The sequence below is a fragment of the Cupressus sempervirens genome, chromosome 5 (assembly GCF_028749045.1).
Source record: "Cupressus sempervirens isolate cs-2001-9-10 chromosome 5, ASM2874904v1, whole genome shotgun sequence".
Lineage (NCBI taxonomy): Eukaryota > Viridiplantae > Streptophyta > Pinopsida > Cupressales > Cupressaceae > Cupressus > Cupressus sempervirens.
The window spans coordinates 164,074,980-164,081,459 of NC_143122.1; the positions used below are offsets into that span (position 1 = coordinate 164,074,980).

The following is a 6,480-nucleotide window of genomic DNA, read 5'->3' on the forward strand; positions in this document are numbered from 1 at the left end:
CAACTGTGAGACTTTCCTACAGAGGATAACTGAAAAAACAACTAGGCTCTGATACCACTTGTTAGGATAAACCACGGATAGAAATAAAAAACTACATGCAAATATAACCAATAACATAAAATAATAGATCACGCAAAAATGAACACAAGGCACCAAGATTTAACATGGTTCACCCAATCCCTGGGCTACGTCCACCAAATAGCAAGTCTGATCTTATTACAATCTAGTGATTACAACCTGATTATAGTTCGTAATCCCTTACAGCTCAATACCATTGCAAGAAGCAATTTTGCATCACAACATAATGAAAATACCCAACCCTAAACCCTTTTATACAAGTATTAAACCACTTTAGGGTTATAACATGTCGACCATAAATTAGCCATAACTTTAGTGGCGAATCTACAAATGGTGAATCTACGAATAATACCCCAAAAAAAAATATTTCAAACCCCACTAATTATGGAGTATGTATAGTACTTTCCTAATTAGTCACCATAATCTAACACTATGTCACTTTAAAAATAAAATTGAAAAAACAATAGAGGTTTGGATGGATAAATCAATGGGGTTAGACATATTTGAATTCTATGAGTATCAAGTTTATGAAGTCGAGTTTCAATAACAATATTAGAAGTTTGGATGGATAAATCAGTGGGGTTAGACATATTTGAATTCTATGAGTATCAATTTTGTGAAGTCAAGTTTCAATAAAAATATTAAAGGATTGGATGGATAAATCAGCATATTTGAATTCTATGAGTATCAAGTTTGTGAAGTCAAGTTTCAATAAAAACATTAGAGGATTGGATGGATAAATTAGTGGGGTTAGACATATTTGAATTCTATGAGTATCAATTTTATGAAGTCGAGTTTCATTAACAACATTAGAGGATTCGATGGATAAATCGATGGGGCTAGATGTATTTGAATTCTATGAGTATCAAGTTTATGAAGTCGAGTTTCAATAACAACATCAGAGGTTTGGATGGATAAATTAGTGGGGTTAGACATATTTGAATTCTAGCTTTATTTTGAGGGATTTCTCTGTTTTTCATTGCTTCCAAGTCATTTGCCTAACAAAGGACTACAAATATAGCAAGCTAACAAATACCAGTTTGCCACCGCTCTATGTAAGAATCTCTTTCTTTTGGTTTTAAAATGGAATTCCGAATACCAAAAAAAGAAATACATGCATGAAGGATGTGTTGGAATAATTAAGATCCCAGTCTCCACGTCACTAGTTTGTTGCACCAAATCTGTTGTTTTGTTTAGCAATTGACTCATTCCCCATTTTCCAACCATCAATTTTGTAGAACTGCAATGCTGTCAAAAACAACAAGGTAGACTCCTTCCACAATGACTTTTCATTTCCCACGTAGATGCAATGTAGTTTTAATTTAATGTAGAAGCTTCTTACCAATCCTTTGAATATGTAGAGACATTGTAATGTATTAACCAGATCAATATAATTTATTTTTTTATGTTGCTACCGTAGATTTAGTTTGTTGAGTTTCTACTTTGTTGAGTTTCATTTCTTAACATGGTATCAGAGCGTAGTTTGATTCATGGGCTATGATATGGTTTCTTACTTTGATATATAACTATATTAGAGCATCTATGATTCACGTTTTTTTGTGTGAAGTTATGTTATTTTTGCTATAGGTTATTTTTGATTGAGCAACATCAAATAAATCTTTGAGTATTTTGGAGAAAGAAAAAATAATCCGATGAAATGTTTATCAGAATCAAGTGAGCAAGTGTTTTACCACCAAGTTGAAGAAAGATCAGAAAAATGTTGAAGATTGTAGAAAGAAAGGATATTGCTGATATTGTTTTTTGTGTAGCTTAAAATATATCTTGGGTAGTTTGGGCTTTATGTTTGTTAAATTTGTGGTCCTTTATGGGAGTTCAGTGTCTAGGAATAGAAAATAGTTGGGAGATAGTATGTTAAAGTGTTTTTTCTATCACACAATTAAGATTGTCTGAAATGTATTTCTGATGTGGAATGGAAGTGTATGGATTGGAAGTAAGTGGATGTGACTATCTAACTGTGAAGGTTGTGTTGTTGTCAAGATGTGGGTTTGTAATAGAAGACTGTTGAATCAAATATCCCTCATGTGAGTATTGTACCCAAATCTATTGCAAGGAGTACATTATCAGTGTCTGACACACTAAAATATAGTTTTCTTTATTGATGAACCATTTATCTAAAAAATATTTCTAGAGAACTAGCAGACACAACAGTTGGGTACCCATGTGACTCGATAGATGGATTGTTTTTCATAAGGACTCAATATTTATTATGCATGAAAAAAGTTCAGAGCTGGTTTCCTATCACTAAAAGTCTTGAAGTGTTTGTGGTAAGCCAAAACCACTTGTTTAGATAAAAAGCCTAAAAGTCTTGAACGGTTTGTGATAAGCCAAAACCGCTTGTTTAGGTGAAAAAGCTAAAAGTCTTGAAGGGTTTGTGGTAAGCCAAAACCACTTGTTTAGGTGAATAACCTAAAGCCTTTGAAGGATTTGTGGTAAGTCAAAACCACTTGTTTGGGTGCAAAACCTAAAAGTTTTTGAAGGGTTTGTGGTAAGCCAAAACCACCTATTTGGGTGAGAAACCCAAAATCAAATCAATTGCATTAGGTGGGGGAAATCCAAATGATTATCAGTAAACTTGTTAAAAACCCAAAACAATTTTCAAATTGATAGTGATAAGCAAAACCAAAATTTTATGTTATAAATGGGTATCTAACAAGGCTTAATGCAGGGACTCATCTTATTTGAATTTCCTATTGTAATAATGTATCCCACATAAAGAATATTTAGTGGTACAAATTAAGAGAGGGTGTTGGAATAACTAAGACCCCAGTCTCATCACTAGTTTGTTGCACCAAATCTGTTGTTCTGTTTAGTCAATGTTTAGCAATTGACTAGTGTTCCCTATTTTCCAGCCATTAATTTTGTAGAACTGCAGTTCTGTCAAAAACAACAAGGTAGACTCCTTCCACAATGACTTGCCTTTTCGCACATAGATGCAAGGTAGTTGTAATTTAATGTAGAAACTTTTTATCAATCCTCTATATATGTAGAGACATTGTAATACATTAGTTGAAGCAGTCAGATCAATACAATATATTTATATTTTTGTTTATGCTGCTGCCATAGATTTACTCTGTTGAGTTTCTACTTTGTTGAGTTTCATTTCTTAACAGGATGATCAAATGAGAATTATAAGGGTGAAAGGGCAACTTGTAATATAAATCAGCAGCTTCCTCTTTCAAAAGACTGGTAGAAAAATGATCGGAAAGAAGGGCATTATAATCAACTTTCAACAAACATTCATTGGAAACTTGGGACAATTGCATGTTAGAAGAGATCTAAAATCTGTGAAGCCTACTAAATTTCCTGTCAACTACCAATTTGCAAGTAGACCAATTGAATCAATTCTTCGAATGGCTGGACTTTTTAATTATGAATAGGATCCATTACTCTGACAGAATTCCGATACAGCAACCACTTATCAAATTTTTCATTGTTCATCTTAACATAATCAGAGCAGCTATGATTGGTGTGACGTTCAACTACACTAAAGTTCCCTCAATAATCAAATTAGCATGAGGCAAATTAACCATAACTTATGTCTCTCCTTGGCAATGTTACATAAAGCAATAGGTTTGCCATTAATAAATGATAAAGCCGGCACACAACTAAGCTAGGGATCCCCTTCTCTGTCAATAACAAACTACTCAAGAAAATTAATTGTACTCTAAAAAAAATGCTCTATCATAAAATATCAAAAGACCTTTCCGTTCGTAATCAAAACGATAAGAAATGATTAATGAAGGGATACAGCTAATATGTACAGGTGAACAAACATCAATATGCATTTCACTATCACTACCTTCGCTATACGGTAACATAAACGTTTTAAAACAATCCTCTAGTCATTCAGAAAACTAGTCGCAAAAGATAAGGAAAGAGCCATATTGATAGTGTCACCTAAAACCAGGCTACAGGAAGAGCTTTAAACTCACAGAAAGCAGAGCAGTGCTCGCATTTTGCAGCGAACTTTGAGAGACATGTCAAAAATGAAATGATAAAATTCATTTTGTCAAACTCGACCACAGTGGGAGTCGAACCCACGACCTTTTGATCCGAAGTCAAACGCGCTAATCCACTGCGCTATGCGGCCCTGTGATGATTCTTGTGCCAAATTAGCTCTTTCTTACAATTTATGTTGACTATCATTCCAATGCTTATTATAATTCTATGGGACACAATTGCTCTCAACATTTTGTAGGTCTATAATGAAGCTTATATAACTACTTTTCTTCAAATAATTGTGAAAAATGAAACATCAAATTCATTCCTAAGGCTGAAAATATAGAGATTAGAAGTTGGTGACCAATAATTCTCTTTAAGATGGAGAACATTTCTGGTTACTTAGATAATGGGAATTTTAATTTGTTGATAATTTGAGAATCTTGAAAAACCTTAGAGATCATTAAATTTCTCCATCTTAAGCACTTTTTGATTAGACAAACTAGCTCCAAATCAGTATATTTCTCAATTTATAGGCACAAAATATCTATGGTAGTAGGAATACACCTGAATTAGAAAACAACTTACAGGCAAACAAGTTTTAATTCCCATGAACAGGAGAGCAATCTAAATGCCAACAAATTACAGTTCTTCCACTGCTTTTATTTCAACAATCCATGTAGTTGCACCATAATTGGATGCTTATCTTACAGTGATAGAAGATGTTGCTCCCTTATGTTTTAAGTTGTCATGATCACCCCCTAGTGGACGTCGTGGTGGGCGAATGTGTTTGCGCTGTGAGGAATTATCAACATATTTTGCATTCACACTCTTCATTTCAGATACTTCAACCTTGGTACACACAGAGAAGAAAGAGGCCATAAAACCAGTTCTTAATGAATCCTTTGTTTTCCTCACATCAGCAATTGGGGCTGGTGAGCTTTTGTTGTGTTTGGCGAGAGGCTCTTGCCAATGAACTCTACGCATTCTTCTGCATGTCTTTTGCACATCCTTCTCACCACCTTGAAACTCCATTGATAATCCCAAAACTAACTAGCTGAAAAAAAATATTGCAGCTCTTACAATTACATGAACTGGGTAGAATGGAGGTTTTATGGGCGTTTAGGCTTGTGCGGGCTTGGTTACAAGGGTGACAAAATATTTCAAACTTTTTTAATGTGAACATTTTGCCTAGGACAACGCTACAAACCTCAAATCATCGGATGATCTCTAAGGAGATGACGGTGATATCAAGTAAAGGCTGAGAATACGAGGTAGTAATATAGCTGTAATGTATTGGTAAAAGTGAAGCAGTTTGTATCAGCCACGCACAAGGTGCTTTGGCCCAACATGTCTCTCTTGTATCACGCAAGACAATCATGTTATCTTTTTCTTTTTTAAATACAGCCAGCTAACCGCAAGCGAGTTGGTAATAACTTTGACAAGAAGTTGATCATTCGCTTATGGGTGTCCTCTTCTTCGTTTCACATATGCTGTTTCTTTTAAAGCCCTATATTATCTTAGGCAACGTAAACATCATTCACATTCTATGGTCTTGCAGTTCAAATATATATAGATGTGGCCTTTTTTGTTTTTATATAACAGATTATAACAATTTCACAACAAAAGCATATATAAGAAGTTGCCTTAGGCTAAGCAGTCATATGTAGAGGGATCTACTCTATTAAATTGATTGAATATGTAGTTCTGATAAGAATGAAGGTGAGAGAGATATTGTATAATTTTTAATAAATTATTTTTATAAGAAAATAATACTATTAAATATTTACAAAAAGATTGAAATAAAATGTGACATCTTAAAGTTAACTTGAGATTAAGTTTCAAATATTGAAAGGGGGAGAATACTTGAATTATAAATGTTCAAATCTATCTTATTAAAGAATCTAGAAGAGTTATTGTCATCCATTCTTTTTACACATCATTTTAGTTTAGGTAACTAGGTACAAGCTCCCAATGAGTGGTCATACCTTCTTTATCATCTCCCTTAATGAGTTGAATCTCAATAGGTAGGTGAGATGGTGAAAGCAAAGTGAGAGATGTTACAATCAGTCATGGGACTAGGTAAAGACATAGAACAAAAGACAATCTAGAAAAAATAAAAGAAAAATACAAAAAAGAACTAACCATCATTAAGGGAAAAAACAAAAAAAACTAAACAAATAACTTAAAAAGGAAATAATAGAAAGTAAATAAAGAGGGGGAAAATGAACAAGCAAAAAAGACAATCAACAAGTGAAAAAATAAAATAAAGCAAACCCTAAGAACAAAATGTGCACCTATACGAGGAAACCAAAATTATATAGATATATATATTATATACATGCAACAAGATTAATTATAATATATATAATAAAATATTATATATATATATATATATATATATATATATATATATATATATATATATATATATATATATAT

The 6,480-nt window shown here is 33.0% G+C and overlaps 1 non-coding gene across 1 annotated transcript; it reads right to left on the reverse strand.

Annotated features, from left to right (window-relative positions):
* Positions 1 to 4,115: 4,115 nt before the first annotated feature.
* TRNAR-UCG (transfer RNA arginine (anticodon UCG)) lies at positions 4,116 to 4,189 on the reverse strand. The gene has a single exon. It is a non-coding gene; the product is annotated as a tRNA-Arg (tRNA).
* Between the last annotated feature and the right edge of the window lie 2,291 nt (positions 4,190 to 6,480).